Below are 26,166 nucleotides of genomic sequence, written 5' to 3' on the forward strand. Positions count from 1 at the left end.
GTGCAGTTGTGACGTCCTCATCGACGTGAAGAGCTGGGAAGAAAATTTTACGTCGAATGCTGCCGCTTTGCTAGAATTCATAAGGTGAGGAATCCACAGGTAGCTACTGTATCCACCAGAAAAAGCGTTACCGAAGGTAAGTAACTTCTCTGGTACCAGTTTATTCAGATGCCACACCAATGATGAAATGGCAAGAATGAAGGCAGAAAGGTAGACAATGTAAGCAGCTGGCTTGGAAATATCCAGAGAACAGCAAAAATCTTTCTTTCCCTACCAACGACTGTACTATCCTCAGAGGGTTCAAACCCCTCAGTGGGTGCATCAACAAAGTGGCGGAGAACAACAGCAACAGCGCCCTTACCACCCATACCAAAGAAAGCAGGCCAGGGGTAGATCCACCCAGCAAACTAGCCATGGAGGCAAGTAACCATCTCCATCAAAACCCTGAGTTGTTACTTCTCCCTCTTCTAGTACCCACTCCGGGGGGGAGCATGTCATCTTATTTGGCAGAGTGGCAAAAAATAACAAAAGAATCATGGATTCTGAATATTGTACAAAATGGATATTGCCTCAGATTCACCAGTCCTCCACTGTCCATCCCTCTGAAACCATCCAGTTTTCAACTCCAGTTGTTACGGTTGGAAGTCAACATCCTATAACAAAAAACAAGCAGTGAAATCTGTTCCTCACCACCAACGAGGGACAGGCATTTATTCCAGGTACTTTCTGATGAAAAAGAAAGACAAGAACGAATTCAGACCCAATCTCAACCTCAAAAGAGCCAACAAGTGGATTCAGCTAGAAATGTTCTAGATGCTGTCATTACACTAAATTTATCACAAATTACACTAAGGATATTGGGTCTATTTCACCGATCTTCAAGATGCATACTTCCATATTTCTATTGCCAGAAACAATTGGAAGTTCTTGAGGCTCGTAGTGGGACAAGGCCACTACCAGTACAAAGTACTTCCATTTGGTCTCAAGACAGCACCCAGAACATTCTCAAAGTGCATGGCAGTGGTGGCTGCCCATCTCAGGAAGCACAAAATATTTGTCTATCCCTACTTAGATGATTGGATAATCAAGACATCAACGTCTCAGCTTTACATCAACTGGACTTGCAGTATCCTCCAAAGATTAGGCCTTCAGGTCAACCTCTTTAAGTCACTGTTCAAACTTTACATTATCTGGGAGCTTCCATCAATACAATACAGGCAAGAGTGTGTTCTTCCGAAGAGAGACAGTTATCGATCCTTCAGCAATGTCACTTTCTCCTTACAGCTTACCGTCCAACAGTGAGAACAATATCCTTTCTCCTCAGCTCAGCGGCATCCGGCATCTTCTTCACTCCGAATGCTCGCCTCCACCTGCGACCTCTGCAGGAATGTATCGAGGACCAGTGGGACCAGCTGACGAGAATTGGGATAACAGGATAGGGCTGTCTCGTCATGCAAAGCTCTCCCTGAAATGGTGGTGCTCCCCAAAGAACCTGCTTCGAGGGATGCCTTTTCACCAGGAGGTTCCTCCTCAAACAGTAGTAATAGACATGTCACTACTAGGATAGTGGGCCCACATGGATCATCTCCAGATCCAGAGCAAATGGTCAGAAAGAGAAATTACATACCATAATAACCTCCTTGCGCGACACGCAGTCCATCTAGCGCTAAAAGAGTTTCACCTATTGTTCAAATCCAACTCCCTACTTGTTCAGATGGACAATACGACCACCATGTACTACCTCAACAAGCAGGGAGGGACGAGGTCCAAGTCTCTAACACACAAGGCCCATTCAATCTGGAAAAGGCTCACAGTCAGGGATCTAACGATCACCGCAACTCACCTTCCAGGTGTACAAAATGTGCAGGCAGACTCTCTCAGCAGGATTCTGCAAGAAAACCTCAAGTGGGTCTTGCACGATGATGTCGTTCATGACATCTTTCATCTATGGGGCACACCTGCCATTGACCTGTTTAAAATGGCAAAGCTCCACCTCAAGGTATCACCAACCAGGGACGCTGGGGAATGACCTATTGATCGATTGGTCCAGCCAATTTCTTTCCCCTTTTCCGCTGATTCCCCTGATTTCCCTGATTTCATCAGTCCTCATCAAGCTGTCCCACTCGAGAGCCAAGTTGATCCTGATAGCTCCGGAGTGGCCACATCAATGGTGGTTCATAGACCTTCTTCACTGATTCATCTGTCTACATCTCAAGCTGCCGTGCTGAACAGACCTGCTAACAAAGTTCGGAGGCAAGATGGTTCACGGTGGTATGGCTCCTGAGCTAGTACAGTTCACGCATTTGAATCTGCCATAGGACTGTATGGGGGTCCTCAAAGAGGCTAAGTAGCCTTCAACCCGTTCCGCATATGCCTTCAAGTGGAAGAGATTTTGCATTTGGTGTTCGACCCTACAGCTTGCCAGGAAGATGTAATTCTTCCATATTTGATCTATCTGGCATAATCTGGCATGCAATTTTCTTCTATAAAGGTTCACCTGGCAGCCCTTACTTCCTACAGAAAATATTCTTCACAACCCTCTTTTTTCGAAATCCCCATCATCATAGATTTTCTAGGAGGTTGGAAAAAGGTTTTCTCTCCCATTAGGCGTCCTTCACCTTTCTGGGAGCTTAACAGTGTACTCTCTTTTCTTATGCAGGATCCATTTGAGCCTGTTCACAAAGCCTCCCTGCAACACCTCTCTTGGAAGACAACTTTCCTTGTAGCAATAACATCAGCTTGCAGAGTTAGCAAGATCCAAGCACTTTGTTCTCATGAACCATACACAGTCTTCCTTTCTAGCAAAGTGGTTATGAGAACTCACCCAATATTCCTCCCTAAGGTTATTTTGGATTTTCATGTTAATCAGACTATATCAGTACCAACATTCTTTTGAAATTCCTCTACTCCAGCTAAATAATGTAGGAAAGTAGCACATTTCTGACATATTTACCCCCCACTTTTTGCCTGGCGTCAGTATGTTTAGACTGTATTACACTGGGACCCTGTTAACCAGGACCCAGTGTTCTTTCCCCTAAATATAGTTGGTAAGAAACTTTTACATCCCATAATTGCCTAGTATATGGACTTCAGCATGTCTTGTGCCACCCATGGTTGCCCATACAAACGGTGACTTCAGACCTGTCATTGCAGCCTGTGTGAAATGGTACATGCACCTTTCACCTCAGATATAAAGTTTACCTTATATCATGATCACTGCACTCTGACCCTAAAAGCCACCCCTAAAGTAGGCCCTTCAGCCCAAGGTCAGGGTGCTTGGTTCTCAGTGTGAGGGCACCCCTGCATGAGCAGTGGTGCCCCTACAACCCCCAGACTTCATTTTCTGGGCTCTGTAATTGCAGGGAAGCCATCTTAAGGTATGTAGTGGACACTGGTCAACACAAGATGTCCAACTACTTAATGGCTTTAGTGAACCTAGGCATTTTTGTCATCAAACATGTTGGAGTCATGCAGCTACACCGATTCCAGTGCTAGTTGCATGATACCATGTATTATATGGGTTTCCTAGGGGATTCCCCATGTCTGCCTGTACAGCCTTGCAGGGTCTGCTTGCCAGGTCATTCTGCTGCTGACCCCAGACATTGTTCTGCCCTCCTGCTGTTGAGCCTAAGTAGGGCAGAGGAAGGCAGAACAAAGAATTTCTTGTAAGATAGAGGTGTGACCACCTCCTTTTTAGAAATAGGTGTCTCTGTGCTGGGTTGGGGGTGCCTCTGAGCGCCATCAGACTGCTTTGAAGGGCACATTCGGTGCCCTCCTTGCATAAACTAGTTTGCACCAGTGCAGGAAACTCCGACAGGTGAGTGACCACATCCCTCTGTCCAGCTCCTCCACTAGGGAGGTGCACAGAGCTCTGCCCAGTGGCCACTTGATTCTACCATCTTGGGAATAAGATGAGCAGAGGCCCCTAGGAGCATCTGACTGGTTAGTCTAGCTGGGTGACGTCCCTGACCCCCCGATATGTGGACCACTGCAGTACGTGTCCAACCCCCTTCCTGGGTTACTTAAAGGCTCTTCTGATGATGGGACCCCAAGTTCGTCTGAAAGACTTCAGGAACTGTCTGCAAGTCTCCTCTGCAGGACACTGCTGCAACCTGGATACAGAAACCGTTGCTGTTCTTCTCATCAACTAAAAGCAAGACTGTAACCCGACGGAGGGCTCCTACTACAACTTTGTTTCCAAGTTTTGCAAGACTTCTGCAACCTCCACGGCCGTGCATCCTGCCTGCACGGAGGAAAGCAAGAAGAAATCTCCCTTGGAGTGAAGGAGTCACTTCCCTGCATCTGCAGGCACCTCAACGATGACGACTGGTTTGTGGATCCTGCTGTCCCACAGACTTTTCAATGCGCTGCAGCACCGGTGGTGGTTCTGTGGCTCTCTAGACGTCTGACCTATTTTCCTTGCAAGTGGGAAGTTTGTGGTCCCTCACTGGAGCTGCTTGGCTGGAACCCCTGGTCTGTTTGTCATTGCCAAGGCTTGTTTGCTTTTTAGTTTGAAAAACTCCTAGCTCCAATAAGCTGCTGTGGCATCCCTGTGACTCCCTGTGCCTGCTGTCGGAGGGTCCTGCCAGGGGCTCCAATGATTTCTTCTGGCTCTTCTGCTTGCTAAGGGCTGGCCCTGACCTACCTGCAATGGTTAGGTCTCCTGGACCTTGCTGGTCCTCACAAATCCTGCAATCTTCATACAACACTTCCCTGCATTTGCCAAGGCTTGTTGTTTGTCCTCCTGACCACTGACCCCTCTGCAATCCGATGACCAGCATAGGACAGCTCATGGATGACTCCAGGGGTCTTCCTGCATTGCCAGGAATCTACAGGTGCACTTCTACCACTGTCCAAAAGAAAAGCTTTACCTAGAATGGTGGGCACCTCCAGGTGGTCTGGACTCTGTCCTCTCTTTCCCTAGGTCATCTTCTTCCGGATCCATGCCTGGGTTTCACCGTCCTGGTGCACGGGTCACAACAGCAGCTGAACCATGGAGATCAACATTGACTTTAATGGCAGGTTCCGACACAAATTCACCCCTATGCACCTGCGCTTCCTGGTGTAAGTACTCCACAGGTGGGGGCCCAAACACTCCAACCGGGACTTCCTCATGTTGTCCTATAGATACCTAACCCGGGGTTACACCTCTGCACACGGACGCCTGGGGAATCCTACTTACTTACCTTGTATGTTCTGGTGCTTCATCAGTCCCAAGGGTCCTTGGGTGGTAGTTTGGTTTGGGAGTGATTGTCGTATTCTGTTTTCTTAGTATATGATTTAGCTCCCCCTAGGGGCACATTATTATATGCCTGTATGTACGTATATACCTATTTCTAAGTGTATTTTTGTATGATCAAATCTCCAGTTAGGAGATATAACAAAGATAGTTCCAGTGTGGGTGTACCAATAAATATAGAATATTTTTCTAACACTGGTGTGGCTATTTCCTGTGTGTACATCACTGACTGACCTGCGTGGTGTTTGCAACCTCTTTACACCCTCCTGGATAAGCCTTAGCTGCTCTCCACAGCTACCCTTCTGAAAGCTCTGGTTATCTAGAACCTGCTACACCATCACTACACTCAGTACAGGGTGCCTCACCTATAGGTGTATACCATACACTGAGTCAGCCTCCTGCAAACAATCTCTTCATTCACCGTATGTGAGAAGAGTTTTGAAATTCTACCTCAATAGGACACAAGACGTCCGCAGATCAAACCAATTGTTTATTAACTATGGTTCGGTCCCTACAGGCTTGGCCACTTCTAAACAATCCATCTCCCGATGGATAGTTTTCTGCATCCTGGTGTGCTAACAAGACACTATCAGCTAAGCCTAAAACAGACTCCACTAGAGGTAAAGCGGCTACAGCTGCTTTATCAAGAAATATCCCTATCCCATATATTTGCAAAGCAGCCACGTGTAGATCTGTTCATACATTTACCAAATATTACTGTCTAGATTCTGGTGCCAGAGCAGATGCTCAAGTAGGACAAGCCTCCCTTAGAAATCTATTTGCTTCAACTCCTCAAAGTTACCTTCTCTGTCCTCTGCAGCACCTTAAGTAGGGTTGGGTTGCTATTCCGTTCAGTGCCTATGACTATAAATAGAAATCCCCTACAAGAGAAGGAATAGTTTCTTACCTAAAACTCTAGTTTTCTTAAACGGGAATTTCCATTATAGTCATAAGCAACACTCCCTCCTCCCCGGTGAAGTGGACAGAAAACCGAGGGAACCAGTAGTCCGATATATCACACACATTGCCTCAAAAAGAACTGAAGCAACTGCCACCTGCTCAGCATGATGGGATACTGGTGGTCTCTGGTTTCTTAACGTCACAGCTTCTATTTTAACTCATATAATGACAGCCTATGGGGCTACACTCCCATGTGTTGCTTCCTCTCTCTACTCTACCAAAAAAGGGTTTGAGAAAGACATTTATGCTGTTTTACAAAAACAACATGAAATTGTATACGTATATAATCTCCTGGCCCCTTTTTTAAGTACAAGATTAAGAATTGGGCCATTGTAATCTGTTCCTATAGGCTACATAATATTTCTCTCTCTTAAGTGACTCTGTAGGCCTTCCTGAACAAAGGCCAACATCTGCACTTAAGAGGATAGATTGTGAAAAATTGCTCCGGAGTCCCTGCACATGGGCGGGACTATTTAGTGCTTATGACTACAATGGAAATTACCCTACGAGAGAACTGGAGTTACAGGTAAGAAACTAATCCTTCTTAGACGTCCGGGCTGGTTCAAGGCTATTGCATTTCGACCTGATGTTCAGACAAAGATATGCCTTTCTATGGCGAGGCTCTGTTTGGTAAGCATATTGACGATGCATTGCAAGCAGTCAAGTCAGATGCTGAAACTGCTAGGTTATCAGCCATACCAACTCTTCGATCTACCCATCAGCAGAATCAACTGAGGAGAAAACAAACAGCTTTAGCCAGAGATACTAGCAAGAAGCAGTGCAAGTTCTTAGTGATGGTTACATCCACAGAGCACCATTATGTGGGAGCAAGAATTTCACACTAAACACTAATGGAAGAAGATCCCAATGGACAAATGGGTCCTGGATCTTATTACAGAAGATCAATACCCTGGAGTTCATCCAAATTTCACGTCATACCCCACCAAAAACAATCTTTGCCTTCTCATCTCCATCTTCTTTGTAAGGAAGTGCTTACTTTGTTAGCCATATGTACCATAGGCAAAGCAATGTTTTCATATGATTACCCTAAAATTCTCAACCTCCTCGGTCATGGAGATTTCATGACATGCCTCAATCTCCAAGATGCCTATTTCCACATCCCTATCCATCCCAGGCACTAAAAATTCATCAGGGTCACAGAAGGCGACACTCATTACCAATTTAAAGTGCTCCTATTTAGTCTCAGGTCCGTTCCCCAGATCTTCACCAAATGTCTTGCCTCAGTGGCAGTCTTTTTGCAGCAAAAGGGCCTTCAAAAGGTTTTCCGTATCTCCACAATTGGCTGATAAGGGCACCGTCCATTCGCCAAGTGACCATGGCTACAGCAACATGCCTTCAGACATTTCAAACCTTTGGGCTCACAGTAAACTATCAAAAGTCTCTGCTTTCTTCCTCAACGAGGATCAATTTTCTTGGAGCAACCTTAGACACATTACAAAACAAAGCATTCTAGTCCACAGATAGGCAAAGGAAACACTTGGCACTGGCCATTGATCTTTTAAAAAGACAGTCTGCTTCAGTTCACCTTCTCAAATCTCTCCTAGCCTTGATGTCATTGTCCTTCTGCCATATGCTCGTCAAAAAAGGAGGCCTCTCCTGGAGGAACTCAATGCACAATGGCTCCAAGTGCAGGGCTCAATCAATGACGTCATCCACATCACACCAATCTATCATCAGGATTGACATTCCTTTACCCGATTTCGAAGTACGTCATTAAAATGAACGCTTCTCTAAAAGGCTGGGGTGCCCATTTATAGGACCTTCAGATACAAGGTAAATGAAGTTTACAGCAGTTAAAGAACCATACCTACTTTCTAGAGTGCAGAGTGATTTTGCTTGCCCTTCGGGCTTTCTTACCACAAATACAGGGATCTTTGGTGTTGATATAACAGACAACACAACGAGCATGCATTATCTCAAAGAGCAAGGGGGTACAAGATCTCAGGCCCTTTCACGAGAAGAACAAAGCATCTGTAAATGAGCATTGGCTCATCAAGTAAACATAAGAGCGGAACATCTCCCGGGGGCCAATTACTGCTTGGCAGATACCTTAAGCATGACACGTCAGACTTGTCATGAATAGGAGTTAAATCAATCCCTTCTCAACATCATATTTCAGTGATGGGGCAAGCCAAAACTGGATCTCTTTGCATCTCAAGACAACAAGAAATGCCGGTTCTACTCAAACTGGGATCCTCAAAAAGTGTAATGGGTGAATGTGTTTTTGATAAGGTTGTCAGAGATGAATGCATACACTTTTACCTTGATCACTCTTATCCCCAGACTTCTCAGGAAAATGAAGAGGGAAATCTGCCGTCTAATACTTATTGCTCTACAATGGCCGAGACATCACCCTCCCTAGCGACATCAGAAGTAGACTAAAGACCTGGCTCTTTGACTAAGACCTGCAAAGCTTCAGTGCCCAAATACCCTAAGGGGTGATACTGCTGCATTATACATATTCTTATTGATAGATTAATTGAGACAACACTGGTTTACTGAGCTCCTACTGTTGTCAGAGGGCAGCCACATCCAGCTCAAGCCTCGACTTCTCTGCATTTATCAGCGTGGCTCCTGAATACAATGAACTTCAACACCTAGGCATCCCGCAGGAATTTAGGAATATTCTCAAAAGGGCAAGAGCTGACACTACAAATAAAACTTATTGTTTAAAATGGAAGCATTTTTACTTATGGTGTCAGAACTCAAACGTACATCTTATTTCATTGCCTCCTGAACAGATCTTGCCATACCTTGTTTTTCTTACCACAACAGGTCTGAGACACTGTTTCATTAGACTGCATCTGGCAGTAATTTCTAGATAGGAGGACCGCAGGATTTCCTTCTCTGTGGTCATACAGACTAATCAAACAATTTCTTAAAGGGATGTTCAGAGTATTTCCCCTGATAAAGTCACCTCTGCCAACAAGGCAAGTCAACACTGTGCTGTTTCAACTTATGAAATGCCCCTTTGAGCCTATTCACAAGACTGACCTCAAGTTTTTAACATGGAAAGTTGCTTCGCTTCTGGCATTAAATTCCGCAAGAGTGAGTGAGGTCCTGGCATTCCCGATTAGAGAACCTTTTTGTAATTCAGGCAGTACGGTAATTTTTTTAACTAACCCCAAGTTCATACCTAAAGTGCCAACAGACTTCCATGTGAATGAGCCTATTGTGGTCCGGACTTCCTTCCCAAATCCGTAGATACCTGCGGAAAGAGCTTCACATACTCTCAATGTAAAGAAGTGTTTTAAATTCTAATTGCAATGTACAAGAATATATTCGCACTACAGACCAGTTATTTGCGGCATAAAGTAACCAAAGCAAAGGAGTTCCAGTGACTAAAGCTATCATACTAAAATGGATCGCAAAAGCTATACAGTTCTGCCATTCCAAGGCCCGTAGGCCTCTCCATCAAAAAGCTAAAGCACATACTACTGGAGCAGTTTCAACAACGGCTGCTCTGTTCGCTGGAGTTCCTATCAACAGTATTTGAAGTGCTGCAACTTGGAAAAGCAGGCATACTTTCACGCAGCACTACTGTCTGGGTGTGGCTCACCGCGAAGATGAAGCTGTGGGGCAAGCAGTACTTCTGCATCTTTTCCAATAAGGTGAGCATGGTATTATCAAATGTGCAAGTTTGTACCCACCATCCGCTATTCTATTCATGGCATCTTCTATTAAACGTTTTATAACTGCCTGCTATTCTGATTCAAGCATGTGAATCTATGAAAGATACTCCAGTGCTGGAGAAAAATGTGTTACTTATCTATAACTCGTGTTCTCCAGTTTTGGCTCTCCTTCTTGGCAGTTAATATCTGTTCATTCTAGTACTTCGAAATCTGAGGGAAGATGCCTCTGCTGGGAGTGTTCTAGAGGTTACTGTCATCTGATTGGCTGAAGTTTGTTTTTTTGTGAATGATGTGGATAAGGTATTAAAGTCAATGGGGGTCATTACGACCCTGGCGGCCGGCGGTATGTTGGCGGTAACACCGCCAACAGGCTGGCGGTGTTCCGCCAGAAATTATGACCGTGGCGGAATTGCCACAGTCATACCGCTGGCCCCTCCACTTTCCCGCCAGGATTCCGCCTGGCGGTCATAATCCCCAGGGCAGCGGTGCCAGCACCGCTGCCCTGGGGATTATGAGTCCCCGACCGCCGGCCTGTCCATGGTGGTACACACCGCCATGGAAAGGCCGGCGGTAAGGGGGCTTGGGGTGCCCCTGGGGGCCCCTGCACTGCCCATGCACTTGGCATGGGCAGTGCAGGGGCCCCCAGGCATAGCCCCGTCGCGCATTTCACTGCCCGAATTTCAGGCAGTGAAATGCGCGACGGGTACTACTGCACCCGCTGCACATCAGCATTGCCGCCGGCTCTATTACGAGTCGGCTGCAATGTTGATGTGACATTTCCGCTGGGCCTGCGGACGGTAACTGTAGGAAGTTGGCTCTGTATGTGCTATTTCAAAGTAAGGAATAGCATGCACAGAGTCCAAGGGTTCCCCTTAGAGGTAAAATAGTGGTAAAAAGAGATAATACTAATGCTCTATTTTGTGGTAGTGTGGTCGAGCAGTAGGCTTATCCAAGGAGTAGTGTTAAGCATTTGTTGTACATACACATAGACAATAAATGAGGTACACACACTCAGAGACAAATCCAGCCAATAGGTTTTGTTATAGAAAAATATATTTTCTTAGTTTATTTTAAGAACCACAGGTTCAAATTTCACATGTAATAGCTTGTTTGGAAGGTATTGCAGGTAAGTACTCTAGGAACTTTGAATCATTACATTAGCATGAATACTTTTGTCATAAAACACAATAAGCTGTTTTAAAAGTGGACACAGTGCAATTTTCACAGTTCCTGGGGGAGGTAAGTTATTGTTAGTTTTCACAGGTAAGTAAGTCACTTACAGTTCTCAGTTTTTGGTCCAAGGTAGCCCACCGTTGGGGGTTCAGAGCAACCCCAAAGTTATCACACCAGCAGCTCAGGGCCGGTCAGGTGCAAAGGTCAAAGAGGTGCCCAAAACACATAGTCTATAATGGAGAGAAGGGGGTGCCCCGGTTCCAGTCTGCCAGCAGGTAAGTACCCGCGTCTTCGGAGGGCAGACCAGGGGGGTTTTGTAGGGCACCGGGGGGGGACACAAAGTAGCACAGAAAGTACACCCTCAGCAGCGCGGGGGCGGCCGGGTGCAGTGTGCAAACACGCGTCAGGTTTCCTTCAGTTTTCAATGGGAGACCAAGGGGTCTCTTCAGCGATGCAGGCAGGCAAGGGGGGGGCTCCTCGGGGTAGCCACCACCTGGGCAAGGGAGAGGGCCTCCTGGGGGTCACTCCTGCACAGAAGTTCCGTTTCTTTAGGGGCTGGGGGCTGCGGGTGCAGGGTCTTTTCCAGCCGTCGGGAAATGGAGTTCGGACAGTCGCGGTCAGGGGGAGCCTGGGGATTCCCTCTGCAGGCGTCGCTGTGGGGGCTCAGGGGGGACAACTTTGGTTACTCACAGTCGTAGAGTCGCCGGAGGGTCCTCCCTGAGTTGGTTGTTCTCCACCACTCGAGTCGGGGTCGCCGGGTGCAGTGTTGCAAGTCTCACGCTTCTTGCGGGGAGTTGCAGGGGTCTTTAAATCTGCTCCTTGTAACAAAGTTGCAGTTCTTTTGGAGCAGTGCCGCTGTCCTCGGGAGTTTCTTGTCTTTTTCGAAGCAGGGCAGTCCTCAGAGGATTCAGAGGTCGCTGGTCCCTTGGAAAGCGTCGCTGGAGCAGGTTTCTTTGGAAGGCAGGAGACAGGCCGGTAAGTCTGGGGCCAAGGCAGTTGGTGTCTTCTGTTCTTCCTCTGCAGGGGTTTGTCAGCTCGGCAGTCCTTCTTCTTGTAGTTGCAGGAATCTAAATCTTTAGGTTCAGGGAAGCCCTTAAATACTAAATTTAAGGGCGTGTTTAGGTCTGGGGGGTTAGTAGCCAATGGCTACTAGCCCTGAGGGTGGGTACACCCTCTTTGTGCCTCCTCCCAAGGGGAGGGGGTCACATCCCTAATCCTATTGGGGGAATCCTCCATCTGCAAGATGGAGGATTTCTAAAAGTTAGAGTCACCTCAGCTCAGGACACCTTAGGGGCTGTCCTGACTGGCCAGTGACTCCTCCTTGTTATTCTCATTATTTTCTCCGGCCTTGCCGCCAAAAGTGGGGGCCGGGGCCGGAGGGGGCGGGCAACTCCACTAGCTGGAGTGTCCTGCGGGGCTGTGACAAAGGGGTGAGCCTTTGAGGCTCACCGCCAGGTGTTACAGCTCCTGCCTGGGGGAGGTGTTAGCATCTCCACCCAGTGCAGGCTTTGTTACTGGCCCCAGAGTGACAAAGGCACTCTCCCCATGGGGCCAGCAACATGTCTCTAGTGTGGCAGGCTGCTGGAACCAGTCAGCCTACACAGATAGTCGGTTAAGTTTCAGGGGGCACCTCTAAGGTGCCCTCTGTGGTGTATTTTACAATAAAATGTACACTGGCATCAGTGTGCATTTATTGTGCTGAGAAGTTTGATACCAAACTTCCCAGTTTTCAGTGTAGCCATTATGGTGCTGTGGAGTTCGTGTAAAACAGACTCCCAGACCATATACTCTTATGGCTACCCTGCACTTATAATGTCTAAGGTTTTGCTTAGACACTGTAGGGGCACAGTGCTCATGCACTGGTACCCTCACCTATGGTATAGTGCACCCTGCCTTAGGGCTGTAAGGCCTGCTAGAGGGGTGTCTTACCTATACTGCATAGGCAGTGAGAGGCTGGCATGGCACCCTGAGGGGAGTGCCATGTCGACTTACTCATTTTGTTCTCACTAGCACACACAAGCTGGTAAGCAGTGTGTCTGTGCTGGGTGAGGGGTCTCTAGGGTGGCATAATACATGCTGCAGCCCTTAGAGACCTTCCCTGGCATCAGGGCCCTTGGTACCAGAGGTACCAGTTACAAGGGACTTATCTGGATGCCAGGGTGTGCCAATTGGGGAATCAAAAGTACAGGTTAGGGAAAGAACACTGGGGCTGGGGCCTGGTTAGCAGGCCTCAGCACACTTTCAATTCAAAACATAGCATCAGCAAAGGCAAAAAGTCAGGGGGTAACCATGCCAAGGAGGCATTTCCTTACAGTAACACTGTTACCGTCCGCTGGCCCAGCGGAAATGTCATAATAGGGAGACAGAAATACCACCGGCAATGGCGGTATTCTGTCTCCAGCGGCCTCGGCTGGCTTTTGAAAAGACGGCCGAGGTCGTAATGACCCCCAATGTCTTTTGACATTATAAGCTATGTTAATTACTTCAGCTGCTTAAGAATATACCTTGGGACTCCCATCTCGATGAGGGGAAGATTCAAGCATGTGATTCTGTGAAAGATTCTAATACTGGAGAACAAAAGGTTCAGGTAACACATTTTTTTTATATCTGTACAAAAATGATTTCTCAACTGCATTGGATGTTTCAACTGTTGAGAAATTTTGTGAAGTCTGTTGTGGATCATTAATATTTAGGAATTTTAGGGACTACAGCATAGCAGTATCTAAATCTACGGCCCACTAACCTCTTTATCTGGACTGTTTCTCTCAGCCAGTGGTTTGGATTCCACAAAATTCTCCAGTATTGAATCTTTAATAGAATCACAAGCTTGAATCATTCCCCTGTCTGGGAACCCCAGGTATCTATAAACAGCAGAAAACCCTGTTAAAATGTCATCGCCCCAACAACAGTGTTTGTAGTAGTGCATTCACCTCATTAGAAGCAGCCTACATTTCAAGCTATGATGTGGAAATGCTGAGCTCTCTACTCCCCCTGGAGGCCACCTTAGCTCAGATTTCCAGTGCACATTGTGTGTGAGGGAGCTCCAGAGAGGAGCTTTGCTGTTGCCTAACTTTGACCTTACATTTGCTAGATCTTGACTTCTACTTGACCTTCACTGAACTTCAGGCAGCCCTAACTTCAGCTTCCAAAAGCTTTGAGTTGTTTTAAGTTCTTCCATCTTTGGCTCAGGTATACACTCTCAATAGTCAGAAAGAAAAAACATTTCTTATTATATTCTGGTCAGACTCATACTAAAATTTTACACACATAATTTGCACACTTGGTGCATTTATTATTGTGTAAGGTATTGTGCTGCATCCTTTTGTAAGACATTCACCAGCGAAACACTTAAGGATACCCAAAGCAGCTTTGCTTTCTCCAGTATTGGATCTTTCATAGATTTACATGCTTGAATCATTCCCTGTCATTGAAATGGGAGTTCAGCTGTACCATAGAAAGCTGTAGTGAAAACTCTACATAGAAGTCTATTTTAAAAGGCATTCACTTTAATAGCTTATTTACATTATGTAAAAAGACCCAAATGTAAGCCAATCAGGCAATGGCACCCTTTGGAACCCTTACCACAGAGGCTCCAGTCCCTCAGATTTTCTACTAAAGGTTGTGTAATCTGAGTCTGCCTGAGCCCTGCTCAGTTTTCTTCAGTTTGAAGTACATTGAAGAAGAATTCTCTTCAGGTCAGATTTATATTTACTTTTATCAGACTCGGACAACCTAACTGTGTCAGAACCACCTGAAAGGTGAATGTTCAGGACATATGACTTCTGTGGTAAAAAGAGATTACACTCAGGAGATCCACATAAGCAGTGCATTTACTGTCTCCATACTGACCATAAAGTCAAGGACTGCAAAATAGGCTGCACCTTCTTTCATAGCATCTGAAAGACAGAGAGGGAAGATTGTTGATCTGGCTGCAGAAATTGAAGTCCAAAGATAATCCTCTGTCCGAGGAGGACAGTGATGACTCTGCTAAAACAGAAAAATCGCATAAGCGGGATAGGTCTTCTGACAAAATTTCTACAGTCACCAAAAAAGGTTTTGAAGAAGACCCACCAGGGGTGGTCAGGACTTTCCAAAAAATGTGAGGAGTGCCCACAAACTTCCAAAAGGAGACATTCTCCTCAGGAAAGGCTCCATCTGAACCTTCAACTGCATAAAAAACCTTCAAAATCCCTTCCGTCGGCGACGAAGCCTCCAAAAATGGTCTCTACAACTGTTTGAGTGTTTCATCTACGACGGCCCGTTGGTGAATACATCATCGACGACAGTATCGACGATCACCACCACTACAAGGACATCTATATTCTCGTCAGCGGCATCACCGATAATAATAACATTGTTACTAATAGTATTGACGATGATAACCTCCAGGTGTTATCTGCTGCTTCTATAGGGCGTCGGGGCTTCCCGCATGGTTTTTCTGGACTATTGCACAATGCATTGTATTGTCACCTTTAACTCTAATTTTTAAACTTAGTCTTGGTAAAATTATTGTTAATGACGACAATACAATGCCGCAATTCAACTTGGGCTGGCTGTCGTTCTCTGACCTTCGCTTTAGCGAGGGCCTGCCAGCTAGGCACTATTTAACAAGGACAAGATGCAAGTGCGCTTGTGCTTGTCTTTGAGTGCAATATTAACAGAAGGATAAGGGCTTGCCATTTTCCAGCCCAGGCTTGCCGGTTTGTTGAGTCTTTAGAGCCACCCCTTTATGACGCACAGAAGTGTGATTTTAAAAGGCAGCACCTGGGTGCTTTGGGCTTAAGCCCTGTCCTGCCCGGGGCCACATGCCAGTCATAGCTGCCTCTCACGGCGGGGTCACATGCAGTTATCTCTGCCTCACTGCGCATGATCCGGCACAGGATGCAAGCACCGGGCCCTCTCTCATGCACTCTGCCCACAGGTAAGCGGTTCTTTTTTTGACATGCGGTATTGTTTTAGTTTAGTACATTAAATTATTACACAGATGCAACTGCCAGCGTAACAGTTTAATGCACTGAACTGAACACTTTTGCATATTAAAGAAATGTAGCATTTCTTTAACATACCGAAGCATTTACGTTTAGTGCTTTAAATGATTACACTGCTGCAGCTACTAGTGTAGCAGGCTAATGCACTAAAATGAAGCTCTTCGGCATGATAACGAAATACTACATTTCTTTAACGTGTGAAACGTTTCAGTTTAGTGCACTGGACTGTATACTTCGAAAGGCATTTAATAGAAGTGGCAGCCTCTAAACGTGAATGGTTTTTGCCCTTCACCCCACCAAACTGACGATGATGCCAGTAAACATGGAAATACAAGTTATTTATCAAGTGCACCTTACATGTGGCCTAGGTTACGATGCTAGAGGAGGCAATACTGTAGTCTATTCGGTTTCAGCATAGAACTGATCCTGAAGTTTATTAAAATGATCTATCAATCCCGGGTTCCCACTTGACCAAATTGTGTGGTCCTAGGCAATTTCCTTTATTTTGCTGTGCCTCTTTGTCCTTTATCATCACATTTGGTGAAGTAAGTTAATTGCCTAGGATCTCACAGTGTGATGATAAAGAAGCATAGTGAAATTAGGCAATTGCCTAGGATCTGACAATTTGGTCAGGGGCGAACGGGATTGGTTACAGGTTTCTTGCTTTAACTCAATCCAATTCAGCTACTAGATTGATATTTTTTAATATTGTGCTGGCAAATGCATCGTGCACAAAGTTATAAAATATTCTCAAGAAGAGAACCTCCCAAGATCCAGGCAGAAAAGCTCAGCTTGCTTGCTATACTCACTCACCACTTTTCATTTATTTTTCTTATACCGCTCCACTGAAAAACTCACCAGGTGCCACTGCCTCCAGGATACTTTCAACAATGGTTCAGTCGACAATAAAGGTGGTCAAAAAGTAGCCAAGACATCATCGTCAAGGACACTGCTGATGGTGCCAAGAAAACCATTGACGACAACACCGTCGATGAGGCTATCTTTCACGACACTGCCGACGAAACCCCTGTCAATGCCTGCAACGCTGATAAGCACTGTTGATGAAGACAATGCAGATGAGAGTCCCGTTGACGAAGACACCTCCATTTCACACCTCGTCGACGACATTGCCAATGATGGCACCATCAACGACGGTGCTAGTAACACCTTTAATGCTTGTCTCAATCATATCTATAAAGGCAAAATCTCCCGCAGAAACAATACTACCTATCCATACATCGCCTAGGTGTCACCCTTCCCACCTGTGAATTTGCTGAATAATGGCGACACAGATAACGAAGGCCCATTGGGAGTAGCACATAGTCCTTCTGTGCTTCATGTGAAGGGCCAGGAGGATGATGATAACGATGGCCAGTACTATGGGGATCAGTTTTATACAGGTGAACAACCAGTACAATATGGAGACAAGAATTCTGATTATGGTCACCAGGAACAACACAACAACAGATAGTGCAAATGACACTGGAGTTAGTAAACAATCTCCAACATATAGTCCAGAACTATCATAAAGATTCCCAGAGCATGTAGCAACTGATCCTTCACACCAACCACCAAAACTTATTCGATCTCAAGAGGTTCAGACGCCAGGTACTTGTGTGCCACATATATTACCTGTGCCAGTGACACCTCTACCTACTCTGGAAAGTACATTGGATGACCCGTCAGTGGACGATCTGCTTTCCACAGACGAGGAAAGGGAAGAAGGGTAGTATGAGATTAAGCTTCAGTTCCCAATGAGTGGACGATCCAACTTCAACAGACGAGTATAGAGAGGAAGGGTAAAGCCGAGACTCTGCTTCATTTCCCATCGAGTGGGACGAAAATCCTATACCAATACCCTCCCTGCCAGTTCCACCGCCAGTAGACTCAGCACAAGACTACATTGGTGGCTCCCATAACCTCACGGAGAGAGCAGCAAAACAGTTTCAGCTTTCGCTAACAACAAAACCATCTTGACTTTAAGTCACCCATGTAGAAGTCAATCAGGCCATCCCTATTGTAGACTTTATTTGGGAAGAGGGGATCAAGACAAAAAAGAATCGAGCTACAGTGTTCACAGTGCTCACAAGACTGGATAAAAAAATACAAAGCACCTGATGATTCACCGGCATGTCTAATTGGTCATCACAGAATGAACTCAGTCATCACTCAAGCCGCCCAGCGATGCTCAACGAACCCATCAACCCCTCTCACATCACCACCAGATAGGGATGGGCGGAGGCTAGACAACATCTGTATAGAGTTTTCCTCCATTGCAGCCACCACTGTCAGAGTGGCTAACTCCCTGGTGATACTGGGATGCTACGACAGACAGATGTGGTCTGATATCCCTCTATACCCTGACCGCTTACTGGAGGACGCAAAGACTGAACCCAAGAAGATCCTCCAGAAATGAGAGAGGATGTTTATGGAGGTAATTGACTGTGCAATTGACATTTCTTCACCTCAATTTAGAGAGCTGCCTGTCGTACATAGCAGGCAAGGATGACTGAAGGCAACATCTTTCAGATCAGAGATCCAGAGCAAAATCCTGGATATGCCATTTGACAGTAAAGCGTTGTTTGGCAAGCATGTCAACAATGCTCTGCAAACTATAAAAACAGACCCGGGCAGGTGCCTGGGAACATTTCAAATACATAAACAGCCATTTTGAGGAGCCAGAGGTAGGACTTCGTACTCCTATAAAGGAGGATTTCAGCCTCATGGGCCGTAATTTCAACCCTTTTAAGGACAGTATTGTGCCCAGTGTACCTATCAATACAATCAACCACCTCCAGCAGCATACACACAAATATCAGAGAAGTAAACAACCTTCCAGAAGGAGAGACACTGTCTGCAAGCAGTGACCTTTCAACGGTGCCAGTTACCTTCCACAATTCACAGAAACACCTTAGAGGCTGGATATCCAATCACCTCCCTCAATGGCCCCTAGCAACAATGGACTAATGGGTACTAGATGTTACAGCTCGAGGAACACACTCTAGAGTTTATCACCAAACCACCAAATGTACCCCTAGCAGGAGCACTACATCCCCACCTCAGCTTCTTTTGAAAATATCACCCGTGCTAAAACAGAGAACGATAGAAAAGGTCCCGAAGACTCAGATGAGAATCAGTTGCAAACTCCTGTTCCTTCCTGATATGGAAAAATGTTAGACCTTTGGAATTTGAACAATCCTTTCACAAGGTCACCTTACAAGATATTTTGCATCTCCTCAATCACTGGGATCACATGACAGCTTTAGATCTTCATGATGCATATTTCCATGTCCTGATCCACCCTAAACATCGAAAACACCTGCAATTCAAGATGGCCTGCACCCACTACCAGTTCAAGGTCTTACCTCTTGGACTAAAATCGGCTCCTCATATCTTCACCAAGTGACTGGCTACGGTGCCAGCTCATTTGAAACAATAAGGAGCCCAGGTATTGGCATACCTGGACGACTGGCTAATAAAGGCTGCCATTTCTCAGCAGGCGACAACAGATACATCAACCTGCCTCACACTCTTCAAAAGCCTGGGCCTCAAAGTCAACAAACAATCCTATCTCACACCAACAACAACACTAACTTTCCTGGGAGAGGTTCTAAATACGAACCAGGACAAGGCATTCGTCTTGCAGGAAAGGCAGGTGAGGATTCAGCAATTGGCTCAGCGGCTAAGCAAAAGAAAACTTGTTTCAGTTTGGATGTACAAATTGTTCTTTGGAACATTACCTTCTTGCATTACATTGTTTCTCCATTGCTAACTTCACATGCGGTCATTGCAGGAGGAGCTAGACAAGCAATGGATTCAAGTCCAACCATCATTTGATGACATTATTAGGTTTACCCCAAACGTGATATCATCCATGCAAAGGTGGGCTTAGATGGAAACATAGCCAAGTGAATAACACTCCTCACACAGATATCAGACTTTGCCATAACAACGGATGTGTCTTTGGAGGATGGGACACTCACCTTCAGGGGTTGGCAATCAGTGGGAGGTGGAACAACCTCCAGAAGAAAATGCACATAAATTTACTGCAGCTCAAAGCTATGGGTCTGGCCCCACTTTCTTTCCTTCCTAGGATAGCAAGATCATCTGTATTAATCTGCACTGACAATACCACCAGCATGCATTATATAAACAAGCAGGGAGGAACAAGGTCATCAGCTCTGGCACATCAAGGGCAGCAGATATGGAAATAGGGCCTGCACAACAAAATAACTCTAAAAGCAGAACATTAGCCTGGAGCAACCAATGTCTTAGTGGACATGTTAAGCAGAACAGCTGCCAGCTGCCACGAGTGGGAACTCAAACAAACACATTCTGGAGGACATCTTCGAGCACTGGGGAAAACCAAACCTGGATCTCTTTGCAACCAGGGACAACTGAAAATGCCAATACTACATCAGCTGGCACCACCAGGAGGTGCTATAGGGGAATGCGTTTTTGACCAGATGGTCAGAGATCTTTGCGTACGATTTCCCCCACCGATCCCATTAATACCAAGGATCCTCTGGAAAATCAAGAGAACGTTGCCAAGTGATTCTTACGGCTCCCAGATAGCGCAGACAGTTCCTGCTCCTTTCAGAAAAAGCCCAATTCAGCTAAAACCATACCAACGTTTTTAACGATGAACAACAGCCAGGTGCGTCATCCGAATCCGACATCACTACACTTGTCGGCCTGGCTCCTGAATTCAATTAATTTTGTAATGTTGAATATTCCGGGAGAATTGCAGGGAGATACTTGCAAAGGCCAGGGCCGACACCACCAATAAAATATTGAGGCTTAAATGGAACATTTCTGTTTGTGGTGTCAGGAAAGACATCCTGTCTCATCCTCACCAGAACAAATCTTACTGTATCTTCTTCAACTGCCAACATCTTGTCTAGCTCACTCATTCATTAAAGTGCAACAATGTCACAATTTCGAAGATCAGACAAGTCACCTTCCCTGTGGTCGAGCAGGCTGATCAAAAAGTTTCTCAAAGGACTTTTCGGGGTGTATTCTCTTGTGAAGAAACCTCATGCTGCTTGGCATCTAAGTATAATACTTGGCCAATTGATGAAACCTCTTTTGAGCCCATTCACAAGACAGACTTGAAGTTACTCTTATGGAAAACAGCACTGCTTTTGGTGCTAACATTAGCACAAAGGGTGAGTGACATCAAACATTTACTTTTAAGGAACCATACATGTAATATAAACAAGACAGTGTGATATTGATAACCAGTCCTAAGTTTATACCAAAGGTTATGTCCTATTTTCACCTTAATGAACCCATAATACAAAGAACATTCTTCCCTAAGTCCAAACCATGTCAGAAAACTCATTACATGTTTTGGACATTAAAAGGTGTATCAGCGTCTACCTACACCGGACTAGACAAATCCGCAAAATGGATCAGTTGTTTGTACCTTACGGGAATCTACCAAGAGGGTTCCCGGGTTCAAAGCAAAGCATAGCAAGCTAAATTGCAGCAGCTATCTAATTTTTTCACAGACGAGCAGGAAAACCATTAAGTCTCATTCTACCAGAGCTGTTACTACTACCACAGGTCTCTTTGTGGCCGTGCCTATTCAGCAAATATGCCGAGCACCAACATGGTCCAGCAAGCACATCTTTACACAGCATTACTGCCTGGAATCAGCTGACAAGAGTGATGCGTCTGTGGGAAAAGAAGTGTTGCGCCATCTGCCTAAGCATGTGGATCTATGAAAGATCCAATACTGGAAAAGAAAATTAGTTATTTACCTGCAACTGTAGTTCTCCTGTATTGGTATCTTTCACAGAGTCACATGCGACCCATTCTCCTTACCATAGATGCTCCCTTCATTTTTCTGAAGTATTCCACTTGTGCCGGAAAATCTGAGGGCCTTGAGCCTTTGTGGTGAGGGGCCTAAAGGGTCTTGTCACCTGATTCGCTGAACTTTGGGTCTTTTTAAATTATGTTAATAAGCTATTAAAGTGAATGTCTTTTAACATTGACTTCTACAAAGGTTTTTCACTACTGCTCTCTATGGTACCATGGAACTTCCACTGCGACAACAGGAATGATTCAAGCATATGACTCTATGAAAGATACCAATACTAGAGAACAAGAGTTACAGATAAGTAACTTATTTTCTTCTGTCTTGTGGAGAAGTGGATCCCCCATCTTCTGGGGACAATTCAGTGAAAATTGCTCCTCCAGGAAAGCAGCACAATAAAGGAAGTATGTGAACTTTCCTCAGCTAGACTTTACCACCTACTCTAAAGACAATATCAAGCCTTCATCAGAGAAGGCATCCAAAAAAAGGTGAGGAACAACCTTTACTGATAAGTGGCACGGAAATCCAGCTTCTCTGACCACCCCCATGTCAGAAGTCCTTCCTAAAGTGTCATTGATAAAAATTCTTCCATTGTTGACTAAAAAGCAGCTGTTGTAGATGACAATCCTATCGATGACAGCAAGTCTTGAGGCAGTGCCCCTTTGTTGTCCAACAAGATCCTGTTGACAACAACAACATTGATGATGACATGTCAACAGTGAGACCCCTGTCGATGAAGATTCCTCTGCCAATCAGATCCTTGTCATAGTCGCATCTCTGTTGACTTTGACTACGACGTTGGTGATAACCACATTGTTGACAACCTTACTGTTGACAGTTCCAATCTCATTGTCGATAACTGAATTACCTATTCTGCTAACTTTAAGGCTAAAATGGGCTGTCATAATTTACTCTTGAAGGGTGTCTGCTTAATTTCTGGCACATATCTTGGACTCTAAGCTAGACGCTAACATCAGATTCCAATACATATCCTTGTATATGACGTATATCAGCAGTTCTTAACCTGTGGGCCCCACTGAATCATTATTGGAATCCAGGGACCCCCACTGAGTTATTACTGGAGCCTGGGACCTTGGCCTTACCATTTATTATTATTTGAACCACAAACTAATGCACAAACAAATACAGAAACAAACATTCAGCAAACAAATACACAAATCATTAAATATTTAATTTAATTCACAAATTAAAAAAAAACAAAGTTTTAATTATTTTAATATGAAGGTTGGAGCTTTTCTAAATTTAATTCCGGCCACTCGTTGCCCATACTATATTCTGTTTGATGCACTTGCATTGCTCCCACAAATCAGTTTGAGGATACTAAATTACTTTTTGCCTTCTGATTTCAGATTCCTTCACATTTACAAAACTTTTTAAAATGTTGAATTTTACAGTTTGCTTCTTTATTTATATACACTTTATTATTTTGTTAATATTTCATTGTCTAAGCAGTCTGGCCCCCTGATTATGCTCCCAAATCACAGGTTAAGCAACACCACATAGTCTTGTGCCACTGAATGTACAATATTTTACAGAATACGAGGAGGAAGCTTATGAAAAGAAAGAAGGAAAGCAGAATTTCCTCATAACTTTGATGTTTTTGAGCCTCAAAGATGAAAGTCCCCGAGGAACTGTGCGCCCTATTAAATGCTCCAGCACCACCACAGTGAGCCTCCTTCAATGCAGACACCAGGTGCCTTCATGTCTATTCTGCAAAAGATAACAAAACTTGTAAAGATGGATTCCTCAACTGCTGCATGTCTAACCTCAGCTTGGTTTTCTGCCAGGATCAACAGCAGCACCATTTCAGCTGCTTCCATAGATGCTACTCCATTACCTCCATCACAACCACAGCTGCCTTCTCCACCACGTCCTCCAAATCCCACCATGGCTCCACGTCCTGTCGCCCCACCACCCAGGGACATGGTGAATTCTCCTGATGTTGATAAGGAATCTGACCTAGACGAGGAGGAGGGCTAAGTCATGAATGAAGGGCAGATAATGATGGTGATCACTAAGATCAGGAGAGACATAAAAAAGCGATATAACCCCTCTGCAACCAGACTCTCCACCAGAATACCTTTATCATTTCTTTACCTTGCCAGAATGACTAGTGAACACGTTTTAAGGGACAGCCAAGAAAAAAACACTGAATCCAATCTTATACAGGATCATATCTGGAAAGATGGATTCAAACTTATGTCATGGTGCAAGCAATAATTATGCACTGTGAAAAGAAGTACAGGGCACTGGAGATGGCTCTTGCATATCTAACTATAATGCCTGGCTGGATTCCTTTATTGCAGCAGCTCAGAGACAGTCATAAACTCACATCGCTATGGGCATCTGCCCCTCCAGATACAGATAGGAAATGACTGATAACCTATGTTGCATGGTCAGTTGGATGGCAGCAAATGTATTTGCCATATTAGACTGCTACGACCACCAAATGTGCCTCAAAAATTCACCTATCATAAATCAAATTGCTGAGGACAGAAGAGAAGAGGCTAAAGCAAATTTGAGAGAATGGGTCAATACATCAGTTTCCATCATAGATACAGCAATGGATGTCTGTAAGTTTGGTTTCAGCCATAGAGCAGGAGCAGCAGTACTCATATGACAAGGTTTGCTTATGTCCACGTACAGCTTCCCAAAGGTCAGGCCAAGAACCTTAACATGTCTTTGCTGGTCACACCGTATTTGGCAAGCATGTGGACGATCATTGCAGAGTATACAAGCAAACACCACTTCAGCACGATGACTTGGAGTACTGCAAAACAGATGTGTCCCTTCCACATCCTTTTATGGGTCCAAAAGCTCTCTGGCATATAGAAGAGACTTCAGCTAGCACAGGGGTGAAGTACGATAATACTACCCTTCCATAAAAGACAGATACTATCCAGGTTACTCCCCCAACCGAGACCGAGGTCAAGGCTATTTTAAATAGACAAGGGTAGGTCGCTCCCCCTGCCGCCGCAGCTCCTCCAGGTTCCTGAGTTCCTGAGACCCACCTCACAGTAAGTACCCCCCACCTCCCAGCCCCTCACTCTGCCCCGCGCTACTCACCCTCTCTCCTGCTCCTGCTTCTTTTCTTCTTCTCTGTTCTTCCTCCTCGCTCCTCGTCTGTAATCTTCTTCTGTACTCTTCTTTTCCCCGTCTTCTCTCTTCTTCTGTGTGCTTCTCAGCCTCTCCTGTCGCCTCTCTTCTTCCTCATCTTCTTCTGTGGTCTTCTGCCTTCTGTTCTTCATTTCCTCTGTGTTCCTCTGTGTTCTTCTGTGTTCTTCTGTGTTCTTCTGTGTTCTTCTGTTCTTCTGTTCTTCTGGTCTCCTGCTCTTCTGTTCTTCCGGTCTTCTTTTCTTCTGTTCTTCTGGTCTTCTGTTCTTCCGGTCTTCTGCTCTTCTGTCTTCTGTCTTCTATCTTCTGCCTTTGGCTCTTCTGCCTCCTCTGTCTTCTTCTCCCCACGCCTGCCCTCCTGCTCCTGCCTCATCCCCCTCCCTCACTCGACTCCCCCTCTCTATCACCCCTATCTAACCCGTTCGCTATCTACCTCCCTCACTCCTCCTATCTACCTATCTCTCTATCTCTCTATCCCACTATCTAACTCCCTCACTCTCCACCTCCTCCTACCTACCTATCTCTCTATCTATCTATTTCTCTATCTATCAATTTCTCTATCTATTTTCTCTATCTATTTCTCTAGCTCTCCCCCCCTTCCCGCCACCCCCTCTATTAACTATCTTCCTATCCTCTCACTCTACCTCTCACCCTCACCCACCTCTACAACCCCCCCTCCCCTATCTTCACAACCCTACTCCTATCTTTCTCCCTAATCTCCTAAACCTCCTAAACACTCACCCCCCTCCACCCTTAAACCCCCCTCCCCAGCTCTTCTCACTCTACCTGTCCCCCCTCCCTCGCGCTTTCCCGCCGCGACCTCCTGCACGCCCCCGCCCCCCAGCTCCCATTCGCCCCCAGCTGACCCCTCCCCCCCCTCCTACCTCATATGGCGGCCGCTGCGCGACAGTGGTAGCGACCCTTGACCCAAGGGTAGGTTGCTCCCCCTGCCGCCGCAGCTCCTCCAGGTTCCTGAGTTCCTGAGACCCACCTCACAGTAAGTACCCCCCACCTCCCAGCCCCTCGTTCTGCCCCGTGCTACTCACCCTCTCTCCTGCTCCTGCTTCTTTTCTTCTTCTCTGTTCTTCCTCCTCGCTCCTCGTCTGTAATCTTCTTCTGTACTCTTCTTTTCCCTGTCTTCCCTCTTCTTCTGTGTGCTTCTCAGCCTCTCCTGTCGCCTCTCTTCTTCCTCATCTT

Source organism: Pleurodeles waltl, chromosome 4_2, assembly GCF_031143425.1.
Source record: "Pleurodeles waltl isolate 20211129_DDA chromosome 4_2, aPleWal1.hap1.20221129, whole genome shotgun sequence".
Classification (NCBI taxonomy): Eukaryota; Metazoa; Chordata; class Amphibia; order Caudata; family Salamandridae; genus Pleurodeles; species Pleurodeles waltl.